Here is a 20,522-nt window from a genome sequence, read left to right as displayed (position 1 = left end):
CCTCTCACGATCCAATGAAGCACTTCCGGTGGGCCTATAACCACGAAAGGTCGGACTTAAGCTCACTGACCATGGATCTAGGTCAAGCTGAGTTTTCGTACCGACCGGATCTTCAGATCAGCCGTGGCGGACCACACTCAATTCAACGGTCACCGAATCTCGATCAGGTCCACAAGCACAAGGACATGCCTGGGCCATCTTCCCTGATCAGAGGGTGAAATTGGGTCAGAATCCAACGGTTAGATTGCTTAAAATCGTCGCGCAAGCAACACGACTCAGATTTCATAAAATCTCATTAAATTTCCAACCGTTTTCACACTCTTCACTCCAGACTCAATCAAATTGACCCAGAACATCATCTGGACTTGATTTTTGAGGTGATGGCTAAGTCTAACATGGTGACCGCAACAGCCTAAGATCATCGCTATCGGACTTTCGACGCGCGGTCCAGGTCCGATCCAGAACTTTCAAAAATTCCCAATAACAACTAGATTTAGCGATGAATCCCAGATTTCAGAGTAACATAGCGCTAACTAATCTTCAGGTTTTGAGTCATGCAGATCCAATTTAAAGTGATTGATGCAAATTTCACAAGTAATCGAGTATAGCGCTAATTACCCCAAAAAAACTACTAAGGAAAGATTAGCACAAAATTTTCAGGGTCATTACAATGAATGAATGATTACAAAAAAAAAATTAATGTAGGCTATAGCTACGGATATTAACCGTAGCTATTATAAAATTCGGGATATTACTACTGATCCAACACTACTTTTAGCTACTAATAATATCCATAGCTGTAGGTTTTTTGGCTACAGAAAAATTTGCTACGGATTATATTCGTAGTTATTTTTACCTATTGCTACGGATTAGACCCATAGCCATAGGTTTTAAACCTATTGTTTCGGGACCTATGATGATGGTCGTGCCACGGACGTGCTACGGATTTAATTCGTAGCTATATGTCTATGGCTACGGATTAAATCCGTAGCCTTTGCCCATTTTTCTGGTAGTGAAAGTGGATCTATGGTTGAGATGAGTTGAAGAAGGTGGGATTGGGAGGTATTTGGGGTAGCAAGGACTGGAAATAAGGGAGAGGTGGGACATTGGAAGGTTAGCAAAGGGAGAGGAGAAGGAGAGTTAGAGAGAAATGAGAGGGAGAGAGAGTTGCTTGGGAGGTGTAGGAGAGTAATGATTACTCTCTCTACCTAGGTTAGAGAAAAACATCATTAGGCTAAGGTGATATAAACAAGGTTGCTAGGAGGGTGTAGGTTGTAGGGTTTCTAGAAACCTATACTAGGGGTGACACCATCCATCACATGCACATGGGAAAACGTGTGGGGTGGGGTCCACCATCCACACATCAAGGGTCCATATCGAACGTTGCCCACAACTTGAGATGTACACGTCGGATTAAAGCACGGGACGCGGTGTTCGAACCACAGCGCCGATACGGACGAAATGGCATAGGTTTCGGGTCGATCTGAGTCGGGTCCACATGACCGAACTTGAGGATCATACCAATAATAATGGGGGCCCATCAATTTAATTTAGCCCACTAAGGGGAGATGAGAATGGGCCTAACATGGGCCCAAGGGAGGACTACAATGTGGACATTTAACCATTGTTGCCCTTACAATGTGGACATTTAACCACCATTGCTTTCAAGGCATGACCCATTTAGAATCTATCCTATGATGGGGGCCCAAGGCCTTATTCTAGCTAGGAGATAGATGGGCATCATAAACGTTACCATATATATATATATATATATATATCATGGTGGAATCACACACCACAATTAGGCCTTATCTCATAGGCCTCATATGCACCACAATGGGCCTCACAAAAGGGCCTCATTTACATCATATTGGGCCTCACACAAGGGCCTCATATACATCACCATGGGGCTCAGATGAGGGCCTTACATGCATCACATTGGGCCTCATCACATGGGCCTCACATACATTATATTAGGCCTCAAACAAGGGCCACATATACTTTATAATGGGCCTCACCACAAGGGCTTCATATGCATCACATTGAGCCTCATCACATGGGCTTCTCATACATCATATTGGGCCTCATTACATAGGCCTCACATTCATCATATTGGGCCCATTACACAGGCCTCACATTCATCATATTGGGCCTCATGAAACGGCCCATGATCTAGGCATAATGGGAGGATGGTGTGTTTAACACACTCACCATAGTGGGCCTTATGGGGCAGCCCATGATTCGGCAAAATAGATGGGCAGCCTACATATACAATAAGGTAGGCCCTGCACATATGGAAGGTGGGCCCTGCATCCAGCAATAAATGAACGGATGGGGCGGATATGGAACACATACATCAGGGTGAGTCCCATCATCCACGTTGGACGGTGGAGATGCAACACATACATCAGTCAGGGGCCCACTGTCCCATCTGGACAGTGTGGATAAAATAGATACATCACATGGTGGGCCACTGCAGCTGTTGGACAACAGTCCAGTAGCATTCCATGGACGACGTGGATGAAGTACATAAATCATGGTGGGGTCCACGTCCCACGTCGATGGTGTGGACGGCCACATGCATCAAGGTGGTCCCACGTCCAGCAATGGACGGTGTAGATATAATAAATAAATCATGGTGTGGTCCACGTCCTAGCTAGACGGTGGAGACCCCACATGTGTAGGGTGGGTCCCACCGTCCCAGGGACGGACTGCATGGATTAAACATATATATTAGGTGGGTCCACACATGTGGCCCAGCTGCTTGAAGCAAGCAGATATTTGTGTTTTCTCCATCTTCTAAACCTGTTGGACAGTGAGGATGGACATGCAGCAAGTGGGTCCCACGTATACGTGGCCCATTTGCACTGAATCAAGCTGATATTTATATTTTCCCATAGTCCAGACCTGTTGGACGGTGGGTAGCAACATACATTAGGGTGGGGGTCCACATGTGTGGCCCCACCAGCTTTGAATCAAGGCTGATATTTGTGTTTTTCCTCCATCCCGGCTGGCCCGAAAATAGGCAGCAAGTGGGCTTCATTAACTCCAACCCATCTTGAATTTGCTGGATGTCCAAAAAATCTGGACAGCCTGGATTTTTGCTAAACACATCTGGTGGGCCACACACATCATCATCATCACCGTAGAAAAAGAAAAAGAGAGAGAGGGAAAGAGAGATAGAGATGTATGATGGAGGGGCCCCGCCACTATGGGCCCTCCCTTGAGCATTATAATGCATACATTAAATGGGTCCCACCACATGTGGGCCCACAAATCAAAAGAATCCGTGGTGGAAATCCCTTTCCTACCAACAATGAAGATTTACCCACCAATTTCTCTTCTTCTTAGCTCCTTAGCTTCCTTAGCTCCTAAGCTCAACCTTTAATGGTGAAAGATGAGAATTGAAGGGTTGGATTAAGATTTTTAGGGTAGGAAGAGGGCCACACACTTTACTATTTTCTCTCTTTGGAGCTTGGACAATCACTCTCTCCTTAGGTTGCTTGGGGAATGGGTAGAGAAAGAGAGAGAGGATGATTTTAAGGGAGATGGGATGGAGTGATGGGTGTGAGTGACATAAGAGTTGACTTAGGGGAGGGTTGCTTGCTTTGGGGAGAAAGAAAGCATGGTTTGTGATGGGATATGTACTTGACTTATACTTGATTGATTGATGTGATGTTTGGATAGAGTTCTCTCGAGATTCGTAATATGGGAAATTTTCCTCGAAATATATGTAGGCCCACTACTCTTAGCCTGGTATCGCATCTGTGTGCAAGACGCGGTATTGCAACCATGGCGACGGTGCGATCGATAGGGTATAGGTTTCGAGTCGAGTCGACTCAGATCTTCGGGATGCGACTTAGGATCGCGCGCAAATGCTATCTACAGGTCGCGGGTGAGCAAAATTCGACGGGGAGGATCACAGGAGTCTAATGAATGGTATGGACTAGGATATGAGCCTTACAGTTCTCCCCTCCTAATAAAAATTTCATCCTAGAAATTTACACTATCACGCAGAACAAACAAAAGGAAGAGGAAACATAGTGTCATCTATAGATATATCAATCGATACAATACAAAGAATGATAGAAGCACAATCAATCTACAAAAAGATAGGGATAACACTCTCTAATCTCAGCCTCGTGCTCCCATGATGCCTCGCTAGCACTATGATGACCCTACTGCACCTTCACCAAAGGGATGACCTTGGTCTGGAGGACTTGCTCCTTCCGATCAAGGATATGAACTGGCTGCTCAATATACAAAGCGTCCTCACGAACTTCAAGAGGCTGCCAATCAATCATGGGAATGGTGTTTAACCCACACTTCCGTAGCATTGAAACATGGAAAACATTGTGGATGACAGACAACTGAGAAGGTAAGGCAAGCCTATAGGCCATGGTGCCAACGCGCCCATTGATCTCAAAAGGTCCAATAAATCTTAGGTTAAGCTTGCACTTTGCTCCAAATCGAACCACACCCTTCATGGGTGAGTCCTTGAGATACACTCGATCCCCAACTGCAAATGCCAAGGGACAACACTGACGATCGGTAAAACTCTTCTACCAGCTTTGAGCTGTGCACATCCTCTACTTGATATATCGATAACCTCTGATGTCTGCTGCACAAGCTCGAGGCCTAGGAGATGGTGCTTTCCAACCTTAGCCTAATAACTGGGAGATCTACATGGTCTGCCATACAAGGCCTCAAAGGGAGTCATACCAATAGTTGCCTGATAGCTGTTATTATACGCGAACTTAATCAGGCATAAATGCTCATCCTAGCTACCCGAGAAGTCGATCACGCAAGCCTAAAGCATATCCTCATAGATCTGGTTGACCCTCTCGGTTTACCTATCGATCTGCAGATAGTACGTACTACTGAACTGCAAAACAGACCCCATCACCTTCTGAAAGCTCCTCCAAAACTGAGACGTGAAATTCGGGTCTTGGTCAGAAACGATCAAAATCGGAACACCGTGCAGTCTCATAATCTCATCAATAAATAATCTGGCAAGCCGGCTCGGAGGCCAGGTAGCACGAATCGCAAGAAAATGTTCCGACTTCGTCAGATGATCCACGACAACCCAAATGGTGTCATGACTACGCTTAGTCCTCGGCAAGCCCATAATAAAATCGGTGGATACATGCTCTCACTTCCATGTCGGGACGCTCAACGGCTGCAACGAACCTGAGGGTCTCTGATGATCGGCCTTGACACGCTGACAAGTGTCACACTCAGCTATAAAACTGGCGATCTGGCACTTCATCCCTGCCCAAAAATACTATCGCCTCATATCACAGTACATCTTCATTGAGCCAAGGTGGATAGAAAACCTTGATCGATGTGCCTCGGTCACAAGATCCCTATGTAACTTTGAAATATCCAGGATACATAATCAGCCTTTAAAGCGAAGTCCACCATTCGAACCAATCTACCAATCTGACTGACTCTTGGATATCGGCTCTGCTCAATAACTCTAAAGTGACTTGTCTGACTGCTGTACCTCGATCACCCTTATGACAAGAGAGGGTTGAATCGACAGGATCGATAACTGAACGATAAAAGAATGTAAGTCAAACTCGAAGTCATACGCTGCCACATCCTCAAGCATCTTCCACTCTTGAATCATCATATGCACCACCAAGCCTTGTGGTTGACGACTAAAGGCATCCGCCACCATGTTCGCCTTACCTGGGTGGTACTGAAGATTAAAATCATAGTCCTTTAGGAGCTCCATCCAACGTCTCTACCGTATGTTTAACTCGAACTATAAGAAGAGATACTTCAGGCTTTTGTAGTTGGAGAAAATCTCGAACCTGACCCCATAAAAATAGTGCCTCCACACCTTCAGTGCGAAGACGACTGCTGTCAACTCTAAATCATGTGTGGGGTAGTTCAGCTCATGGGCCTTGAGCTGGTGAAATGCATAAGTTACTAGCTTCTCGTGCTACATCAAGACAACACCCAAGCCAACACATGAGGCATCGGTAAACACCACAAATCCATCACTCCCAGAGGGAAAAGTGAAGACAGGAGCGGACGTAAGGCAGTCCTTTAGCTTCACAAATGCTCGCTCACAAGTGTCACTCCACACAAACTCTATGCCCTTGCAGGTCAACCTGGTCAGCGGTGCTACAATACGAGAGAATCCCTTAATAAAACGTCAATAATATCCTATCAAACCAAGAAAACTGCTGATCTCGGACGTGTTCGTGTGCTGGCCCCACTAATGCACTGCATCTATCTTGGAGGGGTCCACTGTAACACCCTCTCTCATCACCACTTGACCGAGGAACTTCACTTCTTTCTTCCAAAACTCACACTTCTCCAGCTTCGCGTAGAGCTGGTGGGCACGGAGGGTCTACAACACAACCTCTAAATGCTGCTCGTGGTCCTCACGGGTCCTCGAATAGATCAGAATGTCGTCGATAAATACCACAACAAACTAATCGAGATAAGGACGGAAGACCTCATTCATCAACTGCATGAAGACCACGGGTGCATTGGTCAGTTCGAAGGACATGACCTGAAACTCAAAGTGACCATAGTGAAAGTGCCATGGTTTGTCAATTAGCGTGAGCATTGAGTCAGTTAGACAGAGGAGCCCGATAGGAAGATTGATCAAGCGACTGTCTCAACAGGATGTGTGCCCAAACTCACCACAGGTAAATCTTAGCCTCACATCCCATGTCCCAAAACACCAGGTAATTAAAACCCTTAAAATTTGGAAAGAACATCTTAAGTTTTTTTATGAGAATACTTTTTCAAAACTTCAAGAAAATTTTTAAGTTTTCTACCTTTGTCGATTTATCGATACATGGTTAGATAAAATCGAACCTTGCTATCGATGTCCTCGAATCCCACTTGATATATTGGAATGAGGACATAAGATGTCCAGCAACCACAAGAATCTCTGGACAGAATTATCGATGTATCGATAAAGGGTTCGATATTATCAAAATTTGAATCTCGAATCCATCGAATAGACTCGATAAAATTGACATCAGGTCTATTGTTTCCAAGTTCTGCTAAGGAAAATCATGTAATCTTTGATATATCGAAGTGCTCCTCGATATCCCTGGAATTCAATTACCGATGATATCGAAAGCCTTTTGATGATATCAGTCTGGGACACAAATCTATCCAGCAAGTTTTTCAGGTTGTTCTTCTTGGATCGAGGGTCACTCGATAAAATTGATATTCAAGTATCGATCATATTGAGGCATGGTCAATGTCATCGAATGTAGACACAATCTGTCCAGCAAGCTTATAGGAAAATTCCTTAAAATTATCGATGAATCGACACTTCCCTCGATATCATCGATATTCAAATTTTGATGATATCAAGTGATGCTCGATCATATCTTTTACCTGAAAATCTTCAAAGGCAAGTCTCTCACATTTTCAAATGTCGAGGAATCGAACCTCGTGGCAATGAAATCGAAGTTCGAAATCCGATGACATTGACGCACGTTCAATTTCCTCGACCAGCTGGCAAAAGGTTTCAAAAGCGTTTGACATTTGAGTTCATGTCATCGAGCGGCCAGTCGATGTTATCGAGAGTATACGCTCGATAATATCGACCCTGCTCGATGATATCGAACTCTGTCAAAAATATGACCGTGTTATATCCGTTGGAACCTTTTACCTATTTAATGAGAGCTTGCCCTTAGTTGTTGTATAGAGAAAATAGAGAGTGCTTTTAAGTGTTTAACCTTACAGCATATACCCTAAGCTTTTTCTCTCATGGAAGTTCATCCTCCAATCCACCCTCATCATTGACATTCAATAGAATGGATTGGGGAATAAACTTCCGTATTCAAGGATCCTACAGCTACCACCTTAATGGCAAGTCATTAAGCTGGGATGCCTTGAATGCATACATGATTGGAATCGCTCTATCTCCCTTATAGGAAAAATATTTAATAGAGTAGGATTCCATCGTAATCTTGACCCAACCCGTCGCCATGTATTGGTACATCTTCTGAGTTGTGGTTCAAGGAAGCAGAAGATTCCTCGTCAATAAAGGAGGAGATCTTCGATAACGCGCTAAATGGGGCTCATCTACTTATCTGTAAGTCATTAGAGTCCAGAGGACCCTTGTGATCATTCCTTCTTAGGATTGGGTCTAAGGTGTTCTCACCCCTTGCAAGTCCTCGTAGGAGGCCTCCGGCGGGAGTGTACGTGGGGGTACTTTGTGTTGACCCTTGCTTTGTAGAGAGCATAAACTGGTTAGAGGTGAACCTGTTTAAAACCTCCGGTTAGAGGTGAACCTGTTGTGAAACCTCTATTAGGTTCCTTGTGTGGATCCTTGGCTAGTGGAGCCTAAAAGTTGGGTGCTGTGTGTTGACCCTTGCTCATGGGAGCATAAACTGTGTCGTGTAGACATGTCGTATCAGCCTAAGTGTAGGTTGTAATGGTTAGAGGTGAAACTAATTTAAAACCTCTGGTTTGAGGTGAACCTGTTGTGAAACCTCCTTTAGTGAGATTCGGTACACTCAAGGGTTGAGTGCGTCCACTAGAAGTGGAGTAGACAAGTAGTCGAACCACTATAAAAATGACTGTGTTTGTGATTGTTATTGCCTTCTATTACTTATGTGATTTTCTTAAATACTTTCATACTTGATTATCTGAGATCACACCTCACACACACAGTCACATCCATCATAAACTGAATTGCATATTGTTTATCTCTCAAATAGTTTTATGATTGGATCATCTACCAAGCTTGGAAGCCAGTAGGGTTACTCTGTAGTAATCCTGATGCATGCTTACTTTTAAGATTAGAGTGATAGAATTTTAAATTGTCATAAAATACTAAAAAGTCCTATTCACCGCCCTCTACGACATATTGGCATATTCCTACTTCAACTAAAGCAGTCATTACCGTATTTTCACATAGTGCGTTCTGAAAGTTGTCTTCGGGATGTCCTCCTCTCGAACTCGAATCTGATAATAATCGGACCGCAGGTCAATCTTCGAAAAGACTGTGCACCCTACAACTGATTAAATAAATCATCAATCCTTAGGAGCGGATACTTGTTCTTGATCGTGACCCGGTTGAGCTCGCGATAATCCACGCAGAGCCTTAACGAGCCATCTTTCTTCCTGACGAATAGTACTAGTGCTCTCACAACTGCATCGGTGGCATACGATACAGGGCTTTCGAGATAGTCACGGTACCCGGCACAAGATTAATTGAAACTCAATATGTCGACACGGCGGCAACCCTGGAATCTCATGGAATACATCAGGGCAATCACAAACAATCAGTAATTGATCAATGCCCACTATTATGGGCTCCTCTACTACACATGACATCAAAGAAGATAGGGGCTCTCCTCTGGGCTCAACAACGAACTGGAAAACTGCGGCAAGCTAGGTATACAGAATGTGACAGTCCTCGCTGAAATGGCCGAGCTAAACGTCCTAGAGGGGGGGGGGGGGGTGAATAGGACTATGCCAAATTAAAAATTAAATGTGGAATTGAAAGAAAGATAGCACATCCAAATAAAGAAGAATCACAAGTAAATAGCAACCTCAAATGTACTAGTCTTGAGAGGTTGATACAAACTTAGTTCTAAGGACAACCTACCACCAAAACCCAAAGGCTCATGGTAAGACAACCTTACTAGAATGTTTGTAAGTATCAAAAACCCAAACCAATAAAGAGGCAAAGGAAATAGCAAAGGAAATAAACTAAGTTATTACAACATTCCAACAAGTGCATAAAATAAGTTACACCATTCACCACAAATGCTTAAAATAAATTACAACATTCACACACATAAGCACATTCAATCATCCACCACAACTCCAGGAATTATAGTGGTTCTTTTATGTGTACACCAACTGTTAGAAAATAGCTGCACAACTACTCCACTCCTAATATCCATTCCCTTGGGATATTAGCGTTCACTATGAAAAAGGTTTTCCAAGGTTCACCTTAAAACCTTCACAATTGTGTCTTTGATTGGGCTTACACAATTACAAAAATCCCATACTCTGAGATTTTCTGGATTACCTCAGACAAAACCAAAAAGAGATTTTTCTGGCACAACCTCAAAAATCAAAAAGAATATACAAAATTATAAATGATACTTATCTGAAAATTCTCCTTTTGAAGAAGCCCGGTAAAACCGATTCGACGTAGACGAAGATGCTCAATGTCCAGTCTCACAGATGAAAAGGTTCTAGTTCTAAATGATTTTTAAATTAAATCAACCTAAGCTAGTTTGATTTGATTTTGATCTCAAGAAATGGGAAAACTCAAATCCCTTCTTAATAAATGATTGGAATAAAGATCACAAAATCAAATTACAAAAGCTAATTAAAGAAAATCTAAAATGAGTACAATATAGCTTAATGAATTCACAAACTTATCTCTCAGAGTGGTGTCTTGATTTCACTTTAATGAATGAATAAACTCTAAAATTCGTACTCTATTTATAGGTGAAAATACTGTTCACTTGACTAGTCCAAGGTTCAGTTCGACTGGTCAAAGGACCAACAAATTTTAAATTTTCTAGTGCGATAAGATAAGGTTGTTACTCGACTGGTCGAGTGGGACTAGAAAAGCTTGCTGAACTTTGAATCGAGCATTGCACGATCAGTTGAGCACTGTTCACTTGACTGGTCGAGTAGTCTCTAGGACTGGTCGAGAATCCAATAGAAAATTCTGAAAAATAGTAATAAACCATGGTTTGGTCGAGAAAACTCCTAGACTAGTTGAGTCAGTACTTGGACTAGTCAAACAAGGATCAAGACTAGTCGAGAAAGTGACCTATAAACTTATGAAATGACCCATATAAAATATGTAATGAATATGACACAACCTATGGTCAATCTAGGGTCATCCATACTTGTTTGTGAGTTGGCACAATTGAAACATCATTTTCTTCGAAACCTTGATTTCTTTTGATACGTGAAGCTTGAATTCGATTTCTTGAACTTGAGCTTGAGTTACGCTTGAGTTCTCAAGTCTTTAGCGTACAATATTTGAACTTCAAACTTGAACTTGAGTTCTTGAGTCTTAGTTATTGAATTTGAGCGTGAAATCATGATCTTCAACAATCTTCACTTCGACTTAAAAATGTAGGCAAGTTCGACGAAGATCCAGAGAACTTTAAAATGCATGAACCTAGTCACTTCAACTCAAAGCATGATACAGATACTAAATGGTTTGGCACAAAAAAATTTGACAACTCTTCAGGTGCTAGATTTACACAATAGGATTTACAATTTCCACCTTTGTCAAATTTGTGACAAAACCAAATAAAGAATCATGCACAATAAAGAATCATGCACCATAAAGAATCATGCACAATACGAGTAACAAATGATGAAAAGTCACGTCTCCCCCTCAATCTAGGAGAGGTGATTTGCAAAACTTGTAAAAATATATATATATACATCTACATTCCAAATTTCACAATCACACATCATCTCCCCACATTTTCTCCCCCTTTTTATCACAATTTGATAAAGGAAAGACATATAAAGATAAGAGAAGTAAAGGAAAGAAGATAGGAAATAGCATCACCATGATAAGCAAAATAACAACTTAAGGCACAATATCATGTCCACATACAAAGAAGTAAAAGTATGTCTAAGAAATATCCCAACACACAAAGAGTAGAAAGTATTAACACATGTCCAGAATTTATATATAAAAAAAACTAATTAGATCCAGATGATGAAGCGGGAATAGATGGATCTATTTGATGTAGTCCCTTGTTAATGCGCCTAACGTATTTCCGCATATATTTGAATTGATTTTCCTGGGACACATGCAGACCTTCCACCTTTTCCTCAAGGGATCACAATCACTCATCAAAGTTAGAAGGCTGAAAGTCAAGATCAGCCACAGAATCTGACTCAATCTCATCAAACAAGTCATCTATATTAACATCATCATGAGGCAAAGCATCCTCTTCTCCAGTTTCTTCAGCAGCTCCTCCAACACCCACATCAACTTGGCCAGGAGCCAACCTCAGATTTATCTTATTAATGTTAGAATTGTTGAAAGGAAGATGGTTTATGGGAGCTTCTCCAACAGGCAAAGCCACAAGACTATGGGTGGCTAAGGCAGTCATAAGATAGGCAAATGGAATATCACTATCACCTGGATGGAGACGAAACTGAATGATAATGTAACATATAAGAGATGGAAGACATAAAAGAACACCAGTAACAATAGAGTGAAGGATGCGAGACATGAAAGAAGTAAGCTCAGTTTTGTTACCGGACCTAGGATACACATTAGAGATGAAAATACGATGGAGAATCCTGTATCTGGGTAACATATATTTGGAACTGAGCGCAATACTGGAGTTCCAATTAGCATCCATGTTGCATAACACTCTAGTTAGCATTCGTTTTTCAGATTCAGAAGGTCTTGCCACTAAAGTATAAATAAGAATTTCGTCATCATTCACTGGAATATCCATCAATCCAGATATCAAATGACGGTCTACATCAATAGAACCTTCTCTAGTGGAAATAGTAAAAGTTAAATTCTTAGCAGAAAAGTCACTTATGCAAGCAAACATGGCCTGTGCAATGGAACGGTATGCAGGACTACCCCAATTTAAAATGTCAGCCCATCCTATAGTTTGAAGGAGGGGAACAATACTGAATAGTTCCAAATGATTTGAGTTGACTGTCCACTCAACAATCCGTTGCGAAGACGAATATCCCACAATATTCGAGATCTTCTTTAGGTGAACGAAGATGACGCACCATGATTTAAGTGGAATGAGAAGAAGAGGGACCACGAGAGGCTCTCTTTTATTTCTACCTTTCATAATACAAGAAATACAAGAAATATAAGTAATGTAAGAAAGGAAAGATGGGTTTCAAGGGAATCAGATTTTTAGAAAGAAAACCCAATAAACCATATAAAAAAAACCTTGAAATAAACTACAAAATTAAGAAAATGCAAGTACAAAGAACCTAAATCCACAAGGAAAATGAAAAAAGATCCACTAACCATGAAGGAATCGAAGGTGGGTTCGACCAGTCATGGTAGGGCTGGTCACAGAAGATGAAAAAATGGAGAAAAAGTACTTTTTGCACAGTAAAAAGCCCTAAACCCAAGCGGCTCGACTAGTCAAGTACATACTCGACTGGTCGTGCACCTCATAAATTTTACATTTTCCATATTTTTGATATTTAAAAAATTTACAAAAATAAAATAAAATAAAAACATGCAATATAGTACAAATAAACACAAGCAATTCAGATCATGTTGCACATACCCATATCCAATTTTAACTTAACAAACTTGTTTCTGTTAAGCAGTTTTGTAAAAATGTCTACAAGTTGATTTTCAGTCTGAATATAATCCAAAGAAATAATCTTATCTTTTACTAATTTACGAATATAATGATATCTAATGTCAATATGCTTAGTTCGAGAATGTTGAATTAGATTTTTAGAAATGTTAATTGCGCTAGAATTGTCACAATACAACACCATAGAATCTTTCACAAATTCGTAATCACTTAACATCCTCTTCATCCACACAAGTTGGGTGCATGCATTACCAACTGTAATATACTCAACCTCAGCTGTGGAAAGTGATACAGAACTCTATTTATTACTATGCTAAGAAACTAGACAGTTCCCAACATAAAAATATCTATCGCTGGTAGACTTGTAGTCATTAATATTACCAACCCAATCAGCATCCAAATAACCAGCTAATTGAACATTAGTATCATAAGGATACCAAAGGCCAAGTTTGGCCGAACTTGCAACATATCTTAAAATGCGCTTTACAACAATCAGGTGGGACTCTTTAGGGTCCGACCATTATCTAGCACATATTCCAACAATGAATGCAATATCAGGTCGACTCATAGTTAAATATAATAAACTACCTATCATACTGTGATATAACTTAGGATCTACACTTTTACCTGTCAAATCCTTAGAGAGTTTAAGTGTCGTACTCATAAGAGTATCAAAATTTTTACCACTCTCAAAACTAAACTTTTTAACCAAATTTAGAGCGTATTTGGTTTGAGAGATAAAGAACTCATCAAGAAGCTATTTTACTTGCAAACTTAAGAAATAGTTCAGTTCTCCAACCATGCTCATTTCAAATTTGGACTTCATTAAATCTGCAAACTCAATAGTCATGTTAGAACCGGCAAATCCATAGATAATGTCATCAACATATATCTGTGCTATCAGTATGTGATCATTGTGTTTCTTTACAAAGTGTTTTATCAACACTCCCCATTTTAAAGTTATGACTTAGTAAAAACTTAGTCAATTTCTCATACCATGCCCTAGAGCTTGTTTTAATCCATAGAGTGCCTTTTTCAGGCGATAAACATGATCAGTATGCTTAGGTTCTTCAAAACCCTTGGGTTGTTCAACATATACTTCCTCATACAGATCACCGTTCAAGAAAGTACTCTTAACATCCATTTGATAAAATTTAAATTTTTTATAACAAGCAATGGATATAAACAGTCTGATAGATTCAAGACGAGCTATTAGGGCAAAGGTTTCATCATAATTGATACCTTCGATTTGAGTGTACCCTCGTACAACCAGTCTAGCTTTTTTACTTATAATATTACTAAGTTCATCAGACTTATTTTTAAAGATCCATTTAGTTCTAATAATGTGTTTATCATTAGGTGTAGGAACTAAGTATCATACATCATTCCTTATGAATTGATTAAGTTCATCTTGCATAGCCATTATCTAGTTTTCATCAGTAAGAGCTTCTTTTACATTAGCCGGCTCAATCTGGGATGTGAAGAACACATAATTACAAATATTTTCTAATTGTCTACGAGTGCGCACACTAGTGAGAGGATTCCTAAGAATTTGATCAATTGAATGGTCTTTAACAGACCGTAGTTCAACGTTATTTTGACTAGATGAAGAGTCTGGTTTATCACATAAAGAGACTTCATCATCTTCTGAACTTGAAACAGGTGTATTCAAGTGATCATCTATAACCACATTAATGGATTCTTGAATAACATCGGTCCTCTTGTTGAGAACATGATACGCTCGACTATTTAGTGCATAACCTAGGAAAATACCCTTATCACTTTTAGTGTCGAATTTTTTCAGATTTTCCCTGTCACGCAAAATGTAGCACTCACTGCCAAAAACTCGAAAGTATTTAACAGTAGGATTCTTATTGAACCATAGTTCATATGTCGTCTTATTATTAGACTTTCTAGTATAAACACGGTTAGTGATATAACATGTTGTGTTAACTGCTTTAGCCCAAAGATTTTTAGGAAGTTTCATACTATTTAACATTACATTGGTCATTTCTTGAAGTAACTGATTTTTTCTTTCAACTACCCTATTCTGTTGAGGTGTCTTAGGTGTAGAATACTCATGTGATATTCCATGATCGCTATAGAACTTCTCAAAACTGCTATTATCAAATTCGGAACCATGATCACTACGAATTTTATAGACATGTGATTCCTTCTCAATTTGGATACGCTTTTCACTTCATCAAGAGTCTCAGATTTCTCTCCCATGAAAACTACCCATGTATACCTAGTAAAATCATCTACAATTACTAGAATATATTTCTTACTGCCTCAACTCTCTGTTCTAGTCGGTCTAACGAGATCCATGTGGAGGAGTTCAAGGGGTTTGGATGTGGTGCTGGAGTTCACTTTTCTGTGAGCACTCCTAGTTTATTTTCCAATTTGACATTTGCCATAAATTTTGTTCATTTTCTTTAACTTGGATAGACCTCTAATTACTTCACCTTTTGTGCAATCTATAAAGATTACGGTAGTGTACATGTCCTAAGCGTTTATGCCATAGTTCGATCTCATCGGTTTGGACCATGTAACATGATAACTTAGACGAGCTTGAATCAGCGACTATATAGTAGTTCTCAGATGTTCTGCGACTAGTTAATATCATAGAACCATTCTCATTAGAAATCTCACACCCTTGGTTGGTGAATTTGACGTTATGTTTGTTATCACAAATTTGATAAATGCTTAGGAGATTATGCTTAAGGCCCTCTACAAACAACATATTCTCAAATGGAGGAAGATTAAAGAGTTGAAAGTTGCTACCATCACCAAATGTGACTGAGCCAACAGTCATATCTTTAAGATTGGTGAACAAATATTTATCACCTGTCATGTGTCTAGAACAACCACTATCTAGGTACCACTTTGATTGACTCGAAGCCTTGAAAGCGGTGTGAGCAACCAGATTAGTAACCTTAGGGACCCATTTCATTACAAATTTGGATTTTGGAGCATAGTTGATTTTTCTCTGCTTGTAGTTATTATATATTCTACCATTCGAGTTAGATATTAGAAGCTCCTTGAGTAAATCCATAATTTTGTCAGCTAAGGGGTTATGATTCTGATTTCTATAATTGATATGGTTACTTTTAGGTTTCATAACCTAAAAAGTTTTAGGATTATTAAAGCTATTTTGATTCAGACATTTCTCTTTTGAGTTAGAGGACTCCCCTTTGACAAACTTAGGAGGAGTAGACTTACTTTTAGGAGGTGTATTCTTATCGTAGCCCAGACCAGATCTATCGTCACATTTCCTTAATCCTATTAATAGTCTTTTTAGTTTAGGTTCACCCTAGGCATACCTCCAAGTATCCTTCAAACTCAAGAAAGAAAAGACTTCTAGTTTTAGTTTTTCATTTTCTGATTTAAGGTTTTCAACTTGGGATGTTTTGAAATCTAAATCACATTTAGCTTTTTCAAAACAATCAGAAAAATGCAATTTTTCTAAAACTAAATTATCATAATCTTCTTTTAACTTTAAAAACTTTTCCTTTTGAAGTTTTAGTTTTACGGCAATCTTGCAACTTTCCCTGTATAAGGCATTATAGGCATCTTGTAAATCATCATCATTTTCAGGGTCGCTTCTCAGATTTTCATCATAAGTTAAATTACAACTGTCTGAGGAAGTGACTCTGGCTAGAGTCATTAAGGCCTTGATCTCATTAGTATACTTGGGTTCAGAATCATCTAACTCGAAAGAAGCTTCAGAGGTAGATGACTCATCCCATGTGGCCAACATGCCTTTGTTTTTAGATTTGTCCCTCTTTAGACATTTGTTTGTCAGATAGCCGCGTTCATAGCAGTTAAAACATTGGCTGTCTTTAATAGATTTTCAATTTTTAGATCTAGTCCTTTTCTTTTCAAAAGGTTTTTGAAAATCTACCATCTTTTTGCTTTTGAAAATTTTATAAAACTTCTTGGCTAATAATGCCATATCATCTTTAGAATTTTCACAATCAGAATTTTCAGCATTATTTTGAGAAACATTTTTAGAAGACTTAAGGGCGATGGACTTACCTTTAAGAGCCTTAAAGTTTAACTCATAGGTTTGTAAAGAACCAACTAGCTCTTTAACCCTCCTATTATCCATATCACGAAGTTCCTGAATAGCAATGACCTTTGAACTGAACCTTTCAGGCAATGAGCGTAGTATCTTTGTACAGACTTTACTTTTGGGGATGCTATCAGCAAGACCCCACATAGAGTTGACTACATCATTTAACTTGGTATAGAGTCCATGAAAATTTCACTTTCTTCCATATTATCTCCTCAAACCGAGTGGTGAAGATTTGAAGTTTAGATTTCTTGACAATAGTCGTACCCTCATGTGTCATTTCTAGAATGTCCCAGGCTTGCCTTGCAGTATCACAAGATATAATTCTTTTGAATTCATCTGGTGATAGTGCGCAAGTGATTGCATTTGAAGCCTTTGCATTGACACTACTCTCATTTTTCTGAAGTGTGATCTAAGAAAAATAAGGTCTAACTTTCATAGTTTTGGTTCCATCAGTGCCTAGAACTTCAGTGGTAGGAGGGGTCCATCTAGTCACTGTGGCTTGTCACACGCTCTCATTTATGGACTTTAAAAAGATCCTCATTTTGGCTTTCCAATAGGCATAATGGGAGCCGTTAAAAGGTGGAGGCCTAGTGATTGATAGGCTATTAAAATTTGACATCTTATAAGCTTAGATCAGTTAGCTCAGGAAATGAATCCAAATAAAAAGAGCTATTAGGATCTGATACCACTTGAAAAGGCCAAGCTAAACGTCCTAGAGGAGGGGGGGGGGGGGGGGGTTGAATAGGACTATGCTTCCACAAATTAAATGTGGAATTGAAAGAAAGATAACACAATCAAATAAAGAAGAAGCACAAGTAAATAGCAACCTCAAATGTATTAGTCTTAAGAGGTTGATACAAACTTAGTTCTAAGGACAACCTTACTAGAATGTTTGTAAGTATCAAAAACCCAAACAAATAAAGCGGCAAAGGAAATAACAAAGGAAATAAACTAAGTTATTACAACATTCACACAAGTGCATAAAATAAGTTACACCATTCACCACAAATGCTTAAAATAAATTACAACATTCACACACATAAAAACATTCAATCATCCACCACAACTCCAGGAATTATAGTGGCTCGTTTGTGTGTACACCAACTATTAGAAAACAGCCACACAACTACTCCACTCTTAATATCCACTCCCTTGGGATATTAGCGTTCACTATGAAAAAAGGTTTTTCAATGTTCACCTTAAAACCTTCACAATTGTGTCTTTAATTGGGCAAACATAATTACAAAAACCCCACGCTCTGAGATTTTCTGGATTACCTTAGACAAAACTAAAAAGAGATTTTTCTAGCACAACCTCAAAAACTAAAAAGGATATGTAAAATTGTAAATGATACTTATCTGGAAATTCTCCTTTTGAAGAAGCCCCAGTAGAACCGATCTGATGTAGACGAAGATGTTCAATGTCCAGTCTCACAGATGAAAAGGTTCTAGTTCTAAATGATTTTTAAATTAAATTAACCTGGGCTAGCTTGATTTGATTTTGATCTCAATAAAGGGGAAAACTCAAATCCCTTCTTAATAAATTATTGGAATAATGATCACAAAATCAAATTACAAAAGCTAATTAAAGAGAATCTAAAATGAGCACAATATATCTTAATAAATTCACAAACTTATCTCTCAGAGTGGTGTCTTGATTTCACTTTAATGAATGAATAAACTCTGAAATTCGTGCTTTATTTATAGGTGAAAATATTGTTCACTCGACTAGTCTAAGGGTCGGTTCGATTGGTCGAAGGACCGAGAAAATTTCAAATTTTCTGGCGCGATAAGATAAGGTCGTTACTCGACTGGTCGAGTAGGACCAGAAATGCTTGCTAGACTCTGAGTTGAGCACTGCATGACCGGTCGAGCACTGTTCACTCGACTGGTCGAGCAGTCTCCAAGACTGGTCGAGAGTCCAACAGAAAATTCTAAAAAATAGTAACAAACCTTGGACTGGTCGAGAAAAATCTTAGACTAGTCTAGCCAGTACTTGGATTAGTCGAATAAGGACTAAGACTAGTCAAGAAAGTGACCTATAAACTTATAAAATGACCCACATAAAATATGTAATGAATATGACACAACCTATGGTTAATCTAGGGTCATCCATACCTGTTTGTGAGTTGGAACAATTAAAACATTCTTTGCTTCAGAAACTTGATTTCTTTTGATATGTGAAGCTTAAGTTCGATCTCTTGAACTTAAGCTTGAGTTAGGCTTGAGTTCTTAAGTCTTTAGCGTACAATATTTGAACTTCAAACTTGAACTTGAGTTCTTAAGTCTTAATTCTTGAATTTGAGCTTGAAACCATGATCTTCAATAATCTTCACTTCGACTTGAAAATGTAGGCAAGTTCGACGAAGATCCAAAGAACTTTAAAATACATAAACCTGATCACTGCAACTCAAAGCATGATACAGATACTAAATGGTTTGGCACAATAAAATTTGACAACTCTTCGAGTGCTAGATTTACACAATAGCATTTACACTTGTGGAACAGTCCAAAGCGGCATGGTACTTGGTGAGCCAATCCATACCCAGGATGACGTCGAACTCTGACATCGGTAGCACAAACAAATTTACGGGTGAAAAGGTCTCCCTTAACAAAACAGGGCAAGATGAACAGAAGCAGCCTGACACTGTGGTCTTCCCCAAGGGCATCGACACTGATAATCCTTCACGGATAGACTTTATCTGCAGTCCGGTCGAATAGCAAAAACCCTCAGACATGTAGGAGTGTGAAGCACCAGAATTAAACAATACTCGAGTGATGCATGCAGAGACAGGAAGAATACCCTCAACGACTCCTCCTGAAGACTGTGGGTCCTACTGAACTGTGTAAAATCTAGCTTACGCCGGATGGGCAGGTGCCTATTCTCTCTAAGGGTGCTGCTGCTACTATTGTCACTAAGGCAATCGAAATTGTTGCCTCTACTACTGTATCTCAGAGGCTGGTGCTGCCGCTGCTGCTGTGGGGGCCTTGGTGGTAGGAACTAATATCGCTGCTGTTGTGGTGCTCTCGGCTGCTATTGTTGCTACTGGGGGCGGGCACACTCCCAGATGCGGTGCCTCGTCTCACTGCACCTAAAACAGACACCGGTGAACTGCCTCGGGGTGGTGCGAGAGGTGCCGCTACCAC

Source organism: Magnolia sinica, chromosome 13 (assembly GCF_029962835.1).
Source record: "Magnolia sinica isolate HGM2019 chromosome 13, MsV1, whole genome shotgun sequence".
In the NCBI taxonomy this organism is placed as follows: Eukaryota; Viridiplantae; Streptophyta; class Magnoliopsida; order Magnoliales; family Magnoliaceae; genus Magnolia; species Magnolia sinica.
Note: the sequence above shows the minus strand (reverse complement) of the source record.